The following is a 15,376-nucleotide window of genomic DNA, read 5'->3' on the forward strand; positions in this document are numbered from 1 at the left end:
AGGTCAGTAATACTTAAAAAGCTCAGTCAACTACTTATTTTATAGCATGCTGAAAGTCGCCAGACCTCAGATTCACACAGGTTCTATATAGCTAGTGAATGTGGGACTTTCTCAAATTCCCAGTACTGATTAAGCTTGCAAAGGCTTTCTCGAGTCAAATATGCACATATTTTAACATACTTTTATTGGTTTTAATCAAGAAAACTTCCTGTGTATATTGGGTTTTCTTTCGTAAGTTCCCTTTTTGTATGGTTTTGTATGGCAGAAAAAAATATGCATTTTTATTTGCATGAACTGTTGCAGCTGTACAGTATTCATGTGTTTATCCCAAGTGTCTGTGAGGGTATCAAAGTCAGCAGATACTGTTCAATGTTACAGAAGAGAAGCAGTATTGAAAAACATAACAAAGTCCTCTCTGGGATACAGGAACAATGTCTGAGTTGGGTAGCTTGAAATGATAACATGCCATCTGTGTTCTGGTGAGGGTTAGCTACTGCTGAAATGATTGTGACTAACAACCAGAGCTTTATACACTAACAAGCCGAGTTTGATTGTCATTCTTTGGAGTGTAATCATCACTCTACCCTGCAATTATACACAATGTGTGTTGAATTAGAAGCAAAGAAAAAGAACATGAAATAACTTTCAGACTTGGAAAAGCAGGCTATTGAACACAAGCCAAAGGTGAGATGATTGGTGAGAACTATGATTCATAGTAACGTTGCTAATATACTACAAAAAGATGAAAGAAAATGATAATTTGAACAATCACCAGGAAAAAATGAGGAACATGCATCAGGAACATAACTTACATTAAGTAGGCAGGCAAGTAGACTGCAATTTCAGGAAAACAAAACAAAACAAAAAAATTATTTTACAAGAGAAATGTGAACTATAGAATTTTTTTGATTTTACCTCATTCCCTTTGGTTTTTTTTGCTGACAGTCAAGTGTTGTATGGCTACTTCACTTGTGCCCACTCTCAAAATATGCCCCTTCACTTGCAAGTTAATCGAAAGCTGCAACAAGTAAGATGTAAAAACCATATAAAGTTCCACTGAATACTTTTAAACTAGGTTAATCTTGTTGTTGTAAGTGACACTGGATAAAGAAGAATAAATACTAATAGCCAAAAGCAGGTTTTCCAGGAGAAAACTAGCCTTACTTGTAATGAAAACATCAGAGGATTTTTTTTGAAGATGTGAGACAGTAAAAAGATTAATGTAAGAACTGTAAATCAACATACTTAGCTCACCTGTCTTAACATTTAGCGAACAGATCTGTATCTCAGAATTATTAATAATTTGTGTTCCTTTGAGACAAGCAGACTGTAACTGAGGTCACATCACAAACTAGAAGGCATACATGTAACACCTGGAGGTGACATGGAATCATAAAAAACTAGTGAAATATATTTATCAGTTTCCATGTAGGCTTTCAAAGGAAATAGTGGAGTCCCTCTCACATTTGAAGAATTCAGGGGAAAAAGTGAAAATTTTGTCTAGCAGCGTGAAATTATTCCTCTTAAAGTACACATTTCTTTCCATAGTAGGGCTTTTGTTTGGGAGAGTCTGTCTCCCTTCTTACAATTCCCCTTTCAACCCTTTCCCATTCTCTCTCTTGTGCCAAATCTGTTTTCCCCTCATCCTTCCATTCTGCAAGGCCCAGATCAAGGCATCATTGAATTTCACTACCTCGAGGACAGACCTTGCTGCTCCTGCTCTGAGAAAGAAAAGATAAAGATACAGTGAGGCACAAAATTATGGTGCAAGATATGCAGCTCGGTTTGTTACATCCACTGCTAGTAAAGTAGGTAGGACAGGGAGACATCTCTCCCCACTTTACGTTCCAGATTTGCAACCTTCTCCACCTTTCCTGCTCCCATGACAGAAAATGGTAGACTGGTTTTGTACATCTCGCACAGACAAAAACAGGTAGTACAGCCTTAAACAGTTTGCCACTTTTTGCAGACTACTACTTTAAGTAGCTTCTGGCTCTGCACAGCCCTAGAGCATCCCCTGCCTCCTCCCCTTCCAGCAACACCAGGCTCCCTTCCCTCTCTGCAGTCGTTTCACGCTCATGTTATGACGTGCTATCCTACCCAGTGCACCTACTGCTTGCTTGCTTTGTGTCAAATGAGAGGGTTAAAGAAGGGGCCATTTATAGGCCACATCTGCCCTCTAGTCCCCTCCTCCAGCAAAATAAGTAGCTTTTGCCTAGGTCCGTAATTATCCATAATCTTCTCCTTCCTAACTGATTAGCTTCTATTCCTGCCAATTTGATGCTTTTCTTGAACACTCATTCCATTCTCTGCTTCTCTAACAGCCTATAGAGAAAGAAGTACTTTCCTTTACTTTTTTTTCATTTCCTTTTTTTTTTTTTCCTCTAATCTCTCTTGCTGGCTCAACACCTTCCCTCTTCATACTTTCCATCAAAAAATCTGCCTTATTATTCAGAATATATTAACCTTGGGAAGTGAGTCAAATCTGTGAACATCTTTTTTTTTTTTTTTCTCTTTTTTTGAGCTTCAAAATTCTAACCCTAAAATAGTAGTTTCCCCATACGCAAACATATCAGGAGGAAGAACCTTCCAGAGCCATCTGAAATGAGTACTATCCTATCTTGAAATAACTACCCATCCAATTCTAATGACACTTATCTTCAGTATCAGGACAGTTGGCAACTTATCTCTCAGTTAGAAAAGTCAAGAACAATCAAGAGATTTTGCAGCACCGTTGTGTGGAAGGCATACACTATTAATTTGAATTTCCATGTGGCAACTCTTTTGAAAGTTGAATTTAAGATGCAGGGTGAACAAAATCACATCTGACAGCTACCTCATATATACAAAATCCAAAGCTTTGTTTAACTGAGAACTTTCATTCATTCATAAAATGAACATCATTGGCTAACATTCACTATTGGGCCTAGAAGGACATCTGTACCTGCTGCAAGCTCTTGGTTTGACTAAGCAATTTTTCTTACCACATGAAGGACATCTCTGCTTTTTCGCTGCCTTTTTATAAATTCCTTTTAGCGTGCATCATATTTCTCCGGCAGCTGGCATGGTGGTATCTCAACACCTCTGATAAGTAGATCCTATGCAAGTCCTGAGCTTTCTGAGATGCATTGTTCATCTTCAGGAGACTTTATTATACTTTCTTCTTTATATATAGGATTATTCTCTAAAAGGATCATATGAAGTAATATAGAACTACCATCACATATCTAAATATCACAGTACAAGCATGTCCGGAAATCAAGCAGTTTAACTATCATTCAAAAAACAGGCCTGAAGTCTCAATTTCTGATGAAAGCTTTCTCTAGTCATGTTCTTATTTATTCAATTGTCACAGCAGCTCTGATTGTCAACCAAGGACCTGGCTCCCTCGAGTAATGCACAGATGGCAAGAGGATTAGCACAAGCAAGCCTTGAGACATTGTTGGGTGCCCCTTGTGGGGGCATGAAGATGACATCCAAAGTGGGCAAATGTTAATATGTGATCAAAAAATGACTGAAGGAAAATTAAAAACAATACAAGATCACTCAGATCTTCCTTGAAGACAGACAGACTCAGAAGGAAAATGTTTTTCTTTGAGCGTAAGAATAACGGAGGTTCAGTGGGGTAAAGAAAATTGCCAGTTTAGTTACTTGAACTGCTATGGGTAATCGCTCAAAAGCTGCAAAGAAGAGAGAATCATGCAGATGTGGCTGAGAAAGAACAGCACGCTACCTAGTAGGAGGAAAGAACCTTAATTTTGTTTTCATGTTGCCTTGTTTTAAATGGAAGTTTAAATTTTAATGAATCTCTAATGCTGTAAGTCAGAGGTATATATATTTGTACACACACACACACACACACGCATGCACACACAAAAGTGGGCATGTCTACATGTATGTGTGTAAATATATACACACAAATATGCACTGTCAGATAGTAAATTAAAAAAGAGCTTTCAATGTTCAACTTTATTATCCAAAAGATTTCTTCAATTCTGAGAAAGTCCAAAGTACTTTTGCTTTATTTTCCAATTAATTGTGCCCAAAAATATAAACATTACAAGTTCTTCCTGAAATTCTGCATTAAAATAAGACAAAACCACAGAAATAGAAGATCTATAACTTAAACCTCAGTTGTGAGGAGAGCTGGTATAAATGGATAAAAGCTCAAATATGGCCTATAATGCTACTATAAAGATAATCAATTAACATTTTCTTCAGTGCATCTATTTTTATACAATGTTGGCCTTAAGACCAGCAGTTAAATTCCAGAACGGCCTATTTAAGTTTACATCTGAAAACAATCCCTCTTTACAGGCAGTTAATATCCTGTAATCAATGTCCAAAGTATAGACTTGCTGTGAATAACATTGTTCTTTCCTTGTTCAGATTCGTTTATATCAATATTTCCAAATAAATACAAGCATGTGTGGTTTTCTAATGGGAAAACAGTCTTTGCATCTTTTCTTTAGGAATTTATTTGCAAAAATTAAACCCTTTGGTAAGCTGCAGAAATAAAAGATGTACAAGATTAAAAGCACAAAAGTTATGTATTATTGCAGACAGACAACTGGGAAGAGAGTGGGCTTTGAACGTAAATTTTGAGTGGGGCAGCAGGACTCTCTCATATTTGGAATCTCTATGCCTCCTTGCAATGCAATTCCATTTTCTTTTAATGTGTGAGTGGAAGAATAAAATATGAAAAAACTTTTCCAGGGAGAGACACCACCACTCTCCTCTGCACTGCTAATTGCAAACTAATGGAAAGAAGAAGCCACTCAAACCCATTGCCTGAAGGCTATTGAGAGATATCACCATTTAAAATCCAATTATAATCTCAGAGTAGTCCTCATGGCTATATCAGAACCTTATGCCAACGGATACTGGATGACAGAAACTTAATATCTATCAGATCAGATTAAAACCAAACCAAAACAAAATACAATCAGCAGGAGTTTTCAATACTGATACTTAAGTAGGCAGTCTCTACCAAGTCTTCTGACATACATCAGATGGAAATTCACTAGGCTTGGAGACTGCAACAGAAAAGGCTCAGTTTTGCTCAGCTTGGCAGAGTACAACATGCTTGGTTGAGGCTCATCAAAGGGTATCCATAACTCAGCAGGTTGGTCTCCTCTGTAGCAAATCATTGTTTTAGGAGATAACTGTATATTGAATGAAATACACAGCTTAACTGGTGTCACTCTGAGCCATTAAATCTCCCTGAAATGACAACAAGGCTACTGCCAATATTACATGAAGAGAAACTTAAAACTGGGCAGTACAGACCTTGACTTCCTAGATTCACCACCCTTACAGTTACAGCCACTGGGGCCGTTAGGGTGAGCACCCAGGGTGTTGAATCACATCATAGACAGACATATCCATAGCATGTGATAGGAAAAGGGAACCCCAGATGTTCTCAGCCCCATGAGGGGCTACGTATTACTACAGCTGGGAGCACACTCACCAGTGCGGCTTCAGAGAGCAAGAACTTGGAATTTACTGTAAACACCCCAGCTTTTGCTCAGTTTTGCTCAGGCTGACCGGCATCCATTCTGAAAATGAGGTGATCTTTAAAATTTGACCAAAGTTCCTTTGCACTAGTGCTAGCTTAAAAAAAATCTTTGGCATTAAGTTAAATAAACAATGATTTTATTGCCCTTTTTCCTTCTGTGGTTTTACATTACCTCCCGCTTTTTGCCAGCCCTTCCCTTTTGCTCCCTTACATGATGCACACAAAAAGGGAACAAGTAGTTTTAACTCCCAAAATCAAATGTCAGATCAAAACATGCTTCCAGCCAAATTCACTGTCATAGTTCTTAGTAATTTAAAATAATTCCAGTTTAGTTAAATTTCCAACCATATTTTGTTTTTTTTTATATTTTAAAGGCATGTTTTTAACAAAATGTCACTGCACAGTACTTTCTCTGTCACACACATACACAGAAATACTACCAACTATAAACTGTGAGCAATAAAGACGTAATAAAGATAAACGAAGATTCTTTTTCTACTGTACCTTTCATTTTTCCAAAAGAATGGTCTACTGACAGACTGACTTACTAAGAGATTTTATTTGAAATCATAAATAACTTGTATTCACAGATCTAAATTAAATGAATATTGTAGAGATAGTGCTACAAGTGAAAATATAATGAAGAATAATGCAAGCTGAATAAAAGCAGATTTGAAATATTCATCATGTATAGAAATTATCATTCCATTTTACATTCTTAGCATAATTGACATTGAAAACCAAATGCCCTTAAGAGTTGTGCTGAGAAATCAAATCATTGAATCAATGTTAAAACTAACTCTGTTATCACTCAGAAGTTGCATGATATGCAGGTGTGTTCTGTTCTGGATGTAACAGCAGCATCAATTAACTTCACCTATTTCCTTTTATTGCCTTTCTACTTTACTCTGAAACACACACTCAACACAATTTGCGTGATTCCCAGAAAGAAGGACTGAGACAATATAAAAGGCTGGAGGGCTCTATCACCCACAGGTGAATGTGAACACATCTGGGAATCCCCAGTCTCAGAAGCCTTCCCTGTCATCATACTTTCTCACTATTTTCAGCATATTATGGAACAATAGCATTGCAAATGCACAAAGTCTTTTGAGATCAGGAAGAGAGCAGTTCTTCTGAACAAAGTGGGCAATGTGCACTAATTAAGTTGTGAAAAGATTTAAGTAGGGTGTCTTAAACAGGCCTTTGAGCCTGAAGTGCCCCTGTTTGGAGGGATTAAACAGAACACGCTGCCATTTTCTCTTATATCTACTTTTTTATCTTTATTTCTGACCTGATTCCTCCTCAGGCTGTAATCCTACAGCATATTGGTTGTCCTTACTCCCTGATCAGCAGGTGGATGGAGAAGCTCTAAAATGCGCTGAGCAGGCCACAAAAGTAGCTCTGATCCTGCCGCTGAATGCTGATGGGCAATCTCAACAGCAAAGGGAGGAACACAAGGCTCCAAGCAACAATCCTGTTAAAGCCTTCTCCTCAGGGCTTGTTTATTATCCACAAAACAACAGCAAATCAACTGCAAAAGACATGGCAAGGATCCCCAGAGGCTCTCTGAGATTCAGTCATCCAGGACAGAGGGTCACACGTTTCCCTCTGATCACATTCTTCTCTTTATTCTCTTCCCCCAGCAGCCATATGACAAGCCAGGATCTGTTTAACACCTTACTGGCTGTATAAACCTTTTAAAACGATGTCTGCTTCTAAACTCAACTGGAGCAAATTGAAATTCAGTGGATTTGCTGGTTTTGAAAAGATTTTACATTGCTAATGTTCATGGCAAACATTTTCATGGCCATAAAATTAAGGCTTTTGTTCCCACAGTTAAAAGACAACAGAACATCAGTAGAAGTTTTTCCCCAAGACAATAGCTGAAAACATTTTCACTCTAAGTAACCTGTATGCTGACTGAATTATTAGTCATACTTTATACAAATCTTTCTAACTTTTATCTAATGGGGCCACTGCCAAAAAATAAAACAATTTGGGAATTCAGCACAGGTTTCTCAGAACCACCAGAGGGAATCTATTACTGCACAACATGCTGCTATAAGCACGGGAAAAGAAAAAAATAACAGAATTTTGAAGCCCATCTTTATTCCATTCCTTCTTTTTTGTTGTTTGCATTATTTTTTAGATGCACTCTCCAAGTTAGTACCACTCGTTTTAGATCTGGCCCAGCACCACGTGACACTGAAAACAGGATTTACAAAGATGTATGTTTGAATTTCAATACAAAACTGCAGTAGAAAAATCGCATTCAACATTCTAAAAACGTTCCCTCTTTGGCTTGAAAGGCTATGTTTGTATTATTCCAGTAACACATTTTTGAGAAAGCTTTCTTACTTGTGTCAACCATAGGATAACATTAACAGCCAAATTACAAAACAAACAATTCATTTCTGTTGCAGGACTCCTACTGCAGTAGCCTGTCGGAAAATACTGAGAGAAAGCACACAATAAAGAGCGCACTTAACCTAAATGAAGGGGTAGGTCATGATTAGTTTCTACACTGTCATAGCCATGATCCGGAGTTCATTCAGAAAGGGCACCAGTATGCAAGGCATGCTCAGAGGTGTATGTGAGGCAAGTATAAAGGAGTATAGATATGGTTAATGATGCATCCAAATTACTGCTGAGCCTCAAAAACAGCAAACCAAACCATAGGATCACAGAACCTGTGGGCTAAAGAAATGATTTACACACTAATCATGAATTCTTGGTTCTATAAAGTACAGACAAATCAAAGTTATTAGTCCAGTTATGGTGACTTCTAATATAATTATTACAGCTTATTCCTCATGATAGTTTCTCATGGAACTCCTCATAGAATTAAAGTTGATATGCAAAACATTTCCCCTTTCTCCAGTGTTTCTCCCTTTCTATGTATTGTTATGGTGAGTCACTAGTCCCTAAATTTTTTACAGGATCAAGTAGACATCATTGGTTTGTATGAAGTTCTGCCTTTGGAGCATGTGCAGAACTGCCAGTCTAAATATTTAACTAATTCACCCGTACATGCAGGTGCAGTGGCATGAAAATAGGCTAAAGGGCCAGTACCCAATAGTCATGCAGCTAGATTAATACTGACTAGCAGCCTACAGTTCAGTCTAGAGCAAAACAGTGCTTTTAATCATAATTAAGTTAAAGCATACTTTTGAAGATAGGCTTAATTAATCATCAGGTTATACAGCCATCTTTCCAACAGAGGTGGAGAGAGGTTGAGTCCAGTGTGGCGGTATGAATTCAAGAGTCATTGCAATGACTACTCTTTCAAACGTGAGATGTCAGGAATATTATTGTCTTTTGAATGAGAGATATCAGCAAACATGGGACTTCTTCATTATAGTAAAGAATGTTATCAATATATCGGCATGACCCGAAATGAAGATTGCAGCCCTACAAATCACAGTTCACCAGTTTATGTGCTTCTCTTTAGTGGAATAAAATATATCTATTAATCATTTTCAGGAATGAATTGACAATATTTTTAACTACGATTCAGGGGTATGAAACCAGCTTTACAAGTTTCAACATTTTACTATTTTGGGTTTACTGAGCAATCAGCTTGGTTTTATTTTAATGGCTGTTCTAAATTTCATTGCCTGCCAATGGTTTCTAAGGTGCCAATGTTAGGAATCGTGGGAAGGATCATCATACATTGTCTGCTAAGCTGCTTCTGCGCACAGCATCCTCAGAAGGCAATACTGGTCCCAGTTGCTAGTCTAGCTCTTCATCTTTACCCTTCCCCAGCCCCTAGCAGAAAATCTGCAGTGGCTATATTTTTGCAGCAAGCTATTTGATATACAAGCTATTTGGGTGCTTACATCTAGCAGTGTGGCACCAGCAAGAAAAGATCTCATTGGACTGTTTGTATATATATATATATTTGTTTTTCCTACAGTATGCATGTGGCAGCTACATTCAGCTAACAAAAAGAACAGACAGCTGGGTTGTTCTAAACCTGGAAGTAGAAATCTCTGCCAGGTAGAAAAACCTTAAACCGTCACTCCAAACAAAGCTGGAAAGGTCAAGATGATGCAGAGACTGCCTGCCTTACAGGGATCAGCCTCTTTTTTGTGTAACTGGTAATGGAGAAGAGTCGCTACATTCAACCTGTAGGGAATCATTTATTAAATGGGTCAGAGAATATGTATTTCAGAAGCAAGACTGTTGGCTATAAATGGCATAGCTTCATTCTATAATAAACACGAGCTGGATGTTCACAGAAATAATGCTGTCAGGGTTGCCCTTTATAACATTGATCCAGCACTGGTAAACATCAGGGAAGAGGACAGAAAAGCTCGCTGCAGTACAAGCCATAGACGTTATGCTATCGAACTGAAGTGAAAACAAAATAATATGAATAAAGCAAGCTTGATAAACTCATAATGCCAAATATTTTTCACAGTAATACAGTACCTGCATACAATCTGCACTGCCGCCCATAAGGAAAAACTCATTTTGATAATCTAAATATTTGCCTGCTAGTCCCAACTGATTTGTCAGTAACAGTGTTAATGTGCTACGAATGGTAATGCAATGATTTCAGAAGTGCTTTCATTCTTTCTTTGATATTTCAAGCATCTCAGTTGCTGTCCCTGAACAAGAAAATCACATAATTACTTCTGCAAAGAGGCTTGTCATAATCCAATGTTTAGTATAGACCTCTTCTTACTTCAGAATATGAACCCTGAAATGCTAAACTCAATAGGAAACAGCCAACAAATGCACACATTTTTCAATAAAAATGGTCTTGTGCTGACAAAATCATAGCCTACTAATGCACCTCTTAGATTGATAAATGAGAACATGAAAGATGAACAATGCAACTTTCCTATCAAGTTTTTCATTTACATAGGTTACTTCAAGGTCTCCATTCAAATTATTCGGTCTCTTACAGGAAATCAACAAACATGAACCACTCCATTCCTGAACATCCATTTCTCCTTGTTTCACTTCTTTCCCCTTTCAAACTCCCCCAAAGCACTCAATCTGACAAGACCCAAACGTGTACGGCAAGTGAACTTTCTATTATATGGTAAAGATGAGAAAGATTCACACAACAGTGGAAAACAGGCAAAGAGAGCTTAAAATGAGATAGAATTAGTTTGCTTATCAGACTACAATTTTTGCTCATGATCCAACAGTTAGCAGTAAGAAAAACCAAGAGACAGAATAGCATAACTGTATGGTAAGCAGGGGTGAGAAGCTAAATTACTAAAGAGTAATGTTTTCCCATTCCTCTTTGCTTTTCCCTTTTTTGAATCATATGCAGCTCTGGCATTCCTATTGACTCCATTCAACCAGAAAGAGGTAGGGACTAAAGTGAAGACTTAAAGGGAACAATATGAGTATCCTAAGACAACAATGAAAATCCTCTGTGTACAAAAATGAAGAATGCACTGACAAATCCTGCTAGGGGCCATGTTTTTGCCAGCTTTACCTTATGCTTGAAGAATTACTGGTTACAGCTGTAGTAAAATTACAGATTGCCAAGGCTTGTCCTCTGGCCTTGAAGGTGAGAGGCACGGCATAGCTCCCATTCCCAGGGCTAAACTCTTTTCATCTCTTACCTTCCCAGAACAGGGTGGCTATGTCCAAACCACCCCTGGCTTGCGTTACTTCTCCGACTGCACCAAGATAAAAGATGCTAGCTGGCACAAGCCACAGCATGGCAGGGAATATGCCAGTTACACCAGTAACTGAGCTTTCTGGGCTGATTCGGCACTGTGTTTGAGACTGTGTCATGGCCCTCTTTTAGCTCCCTGGTATAGATATGGGTACTGTGGGAATAACACTCACAAACTGGTACTTTACTTGAGAAGCAGGACCTTGCAAGTCAAGTTTCTTTCCTCTCTCCTTTCTCTGGCCCTGTAAGAAACCCTTAGCATGCCAGCATCACTAGGAGAATGAGGATATCCTTTCCAAAATGCTTCTGAAGGCTAACTGATACTGCTTTGAGTAGAAAGCTGCTCCTCAAAGGAGCAGAACTCTCCCTGAAATCCACCTCCAAAGGACAATGAAATGCTACTGAAATAGAACAGCACTGGGGACAGGGAAAAGCTTTGCCAATTTCCCCTGAGGCTGGGAGAAGCATATTAATTGTTGTGCCCTTTGAAAAGAGAAGAGATGCATCCTACAGAGCCATCCTTCATTTCTCTATGTTCCCATTGCTTAGCTAGCATGGAGATTAATAGCAAACTTGCTTAGTTCAATTTGGTTCTCTTGGTAGAGAAAGAAAAATGGTTATTGGGGAAAAAAAGAGAGATATGCAGGAGGAAGAAGAGTAGGAAAAACTATCTATCTGCTGAAAATCTAGTAGCAGCAATTTAATTACTTAGAACTATGGTTAGACAGTAATGGGAGTCAGAGCAACAATAACCAAAGTGGTTAGCTCAGCCATGCAAAGCATTACACAGTTTTGACCAGACTTTCTCCACTCTTTCGATTATCTGTTTGCTCCATTTGCAACTGCCTCCCTTTTACTCCCCATGTCTTGTTACCGACACCTCCTTTGTTGTGGCTGTATTACACCCAGCTGGACAAGTTATACACCTTCCCCACCACTCAGCTGCTGCCCCTTCCATACCTGCAAATAACTTCGGTGCCGATCTAGTCTATTTAGATTGTAAGTGCCTTAGGTAAACTGCCTCTTACTTTATGAACTGTGTCACACACAATAGCCTCATTTTAGCTAACTTCTAGGTACTACAAGAGGGAAAACATACAGAAAGTTTTCAGTTAAAAATAAATAAATAAATAGAGTGTCAGACTACATACTGTCCATATCAGAGATTTTACTGCCGTTTTTGAAATCTCAGCAAAATAAGAATACAGAAGGTAAAGGATGGTGTGAATCAAACACAAGTAGGTCTGTTTACTAGAAGGGAAGAAACACAGTAACACAAATCACATACAAAATCTAATAAGGACAAAAGAGAAGTATTTCAGCTAAACTAGCAAAGCAATATTCAGGTTTAAAGCATTTTACAAATAATTAAAACATGACCTTAATCCTCAGTGATACTCAGATACTCATCCTCCATGGGTGGTCCCAATTATTATACTACAGCTTTATTAGAAAAACAACACAGCTCTCAAATTACCAAACATACGTCTCTGAATATCTTTTAAAATTAGCTTCCATGCTCGAGTGAACTAAGAAGTAGTTGACTTTACAAGAAATATAAAGCTATTCCTGAAAAGTGCTGAACTTTTTAAATCCCACTAACCAATACACTACAAACAGCACTCTAAATGCCACTGGTTGCAGTCTGTACATTCCTTATGTAGGAGAAGAAGCTACCCTTGTAAGCAAAATAATCACAGAGTGTAGAAATATCTATGCAATTACATAAACAATGTAAAAAATAAAATTACTATATCCCAAGGGTCTAATTCTGGCAACAATTATACACAAGAGGAGCTTTATTCTAGTTTGAACAGAGGCAATGAATAACTTTACTCCAGTAAATATTCCTGTGCAAGTGTTTCCAGGATCAGTTCCCAAATCTATAAAGAAATCATGTTAAGAGCACAGGTAAAGTTATCTTCTACATTTATACAGTTTACATTTGAATAAAATTACATAAAAATACATAATTTAATATTGAAGCTGTGCTAGGAAATTAAAAGAATTGTCTGTTTTTTTTCTCCATTTGCCATCAAAAAGCAATTTGAAATTGAATAAAAAGAGAGATTTTATCTGAACTGTAGGTGTTGTGAAAACTGTGCAATGAAAATTAAAATACTAGTTTGTGCTGCAGCCATAAATTACTAAACTAATTATCTAGTAGCAGGCATAACTGAATCATTCAAAGGGGTAATTAGCAATCAGACATAATGAGTACTGCTACTATTTCTTGTCATACTGTATTTAGCTTCTGTGCAGTGTAGAGGAACTGAATTATTTCCTACCCTTCTCGGAGGGCATTACTGCTATATTGAGTGCATCAGCCCATATTATTACTCCCAGTAGTTTAATTCTTCACCGGACTGAACACTTCTGATTTCTCCTGTCAAAGTTTTGCCTGATCTCCTGGGTCCTTTTAAGCAGATAGCATCTTTACAGTCTCCTCCTTGGCCTTAGTGTAAATGTAAACTGCAACATAATCAAATTATGTGGCTCTTTTATTATTTTTATTGCATTCCTGTCCATGAACATATGCCGCATCTCATAGACAATTCATGTTTTCTGTATCACTTAGATACTATGCAAACTATAAACTGGAGGACCTCCATAAAACGCTATATCTAGAGGCTGTAGTTAGAGTTAGACACTTAAAGACACTTAAGGCTTTTAAATAGGAAAGTGCAAAACCAAGTATGTTGTTCATCAAAAGCAATTTGGACTCCAACTCATTTTTTCCAGAGATTTTGATACCCACATTTCTCAATAAGGGGGAAAAAATAAAGCAGATGTTGCCTGTATTTGGAAAAAACGTAGCTCCCAGACTTTAGATTTCTCATTTAATACTTTATCTTTTGGGTCTTTTTTAACATTTATTTTCAGCTAGACAGTCTCTAATTGATTGCCACAAGCATTAAATTATTGATGACCTCTCATTCTTCTCAAAGTTTTTGTACACACGCATACTCACAAAAATATGATTATCACAGAGTTCACAGGAGAACATCTGCTTTATGAAAGCCAGATTCTACCAATCTCTATATTTTTGCAGCATGGTTCAAGGACCATCTAGCATTTTGCTTCAGTAGAGAAGCTGATCACCTGTGAAAAGCGCTGGAAGCAGGATTCTGTAATGAAGGAAAAAATATTACTGTCTGATATGAAAACTCATATCAATGAGTTTAATTAATATTAACTAACATTTATTTAATAATTACTAATTAAGAGTCAACATTCAAATTCTCTTTCAACATTTGCTGCTTCAAGAAAAAATTTCTGCTGCCCTCACACCAACTGTCAAGCACTCTTGATGTTTTTCAGGTCTTTATGGAGTGACAGGTCCTTACTCCTAGAGATCTGTGCTAATACCAAGCTACTGAGGTGGAGTAAGGCCTTGCAATGTGTTGTAGAACTGGTTGTAACTATTTTCAGGAAAGCATTTCCACACCAAGTATAGCATGACTTAAAGGAGAGATGATCATGATCAAGGTGCATGAGCAGCACCCCCAACCGTTGACCTTCTTGTGCGGAAACTTACCGTGATCATATCATTTGCCGGAGAGCTGAATAGAAAGGAGAAATTGCAGTGCAGGATCATTGAACATCCTGTCTGTGGAGCATAGGCTCTTCGGCACATCATTTGCTTGCTTACTTTTGCGCTTGTACAAAGGCCAGCTTTTGGCATATAATAGCTTGGTCCACATTCCCAAAACAGATTAACATAATTTAGAGCCAAATTAGCATTCGTGGCTGAGCAAACACTGACTGCAACATCAGAGTTGTTCCGTTTAAAAACCAGAACAGTGTTTTTATGAGTTGCCTCAACTTTTCAGTTAGTATTTATCTGTCAGGAATAATCCTGCTCTGAATAGATTGGTAATAAGTCTGCTTGAGCCCAATTTAACTGTTTTCCCACTAGTTTCCAGAAACTTATTTTTATGTTAAATAACGCCCTCCAAAACCTAAATGTACATTTTTGATATGTCAGACTGCAAAGAGTTCATTGTATTTTCTTTTTTGCCTCTGTTCTTTTACAGATACATTGAGACTTTAGGAGTTTTCACACAGTACCTTCTTCTACTATAAGTATCAATTTCATGGCTTTCGGCTGTAGATTTAGGTACAGGGATTATACTGGTCCTTACATTTAGATAGTAAATTAATATACTGTGGCCCCAGTCCCGAACACATTTCATGAGCAAATGAATACA

The 15,376-nt window shown here is 37.7% G+C and overlaps 1 protein-coding gene across 9 annotated transcripts in view; it reads right to left on the bottom strand.

Annotated features, from left to right (window-relative positions):
- RALYL (RALY RNA binding protein like) overlaps nucleotides 1–15,376 on the bottom strand; it is a 387,555-nt gene that overhangs the window by 231,988 nt on the left and 140,191 nt on the right. Inside the window, exon 1 of one of the 9 annotated variants that reach the window (XM_068933789.1) lies at nucleotides 813–834. The exons of the other annotated variants lie outside the window; for them this stretch is intronic. The gene's annotated coding sequence lies outside the window, so the exon portion shown is untranslated. Of the gene's footprint in view, nucleotides 1–812; nucleotides 835–15,376 lie in introns of those variants that run through there. 9 annotated transcript variants of the gene reach the window in all.

This window comes from Struthio camelus, chromosome 2, assembly GCF_040807025.1.
Source record: "Struthio camelus isolate bStrCam1 chromosome 2, bStrCam1.hap1, whole genome shotgun sequence".
Taxonomy (NCBI): domain Eukaryota; kingdom Metazoa; phylum Chordata; class Aves; order Struthioniformes; family Struthionidae; genus Struthio; species Struthio camelus.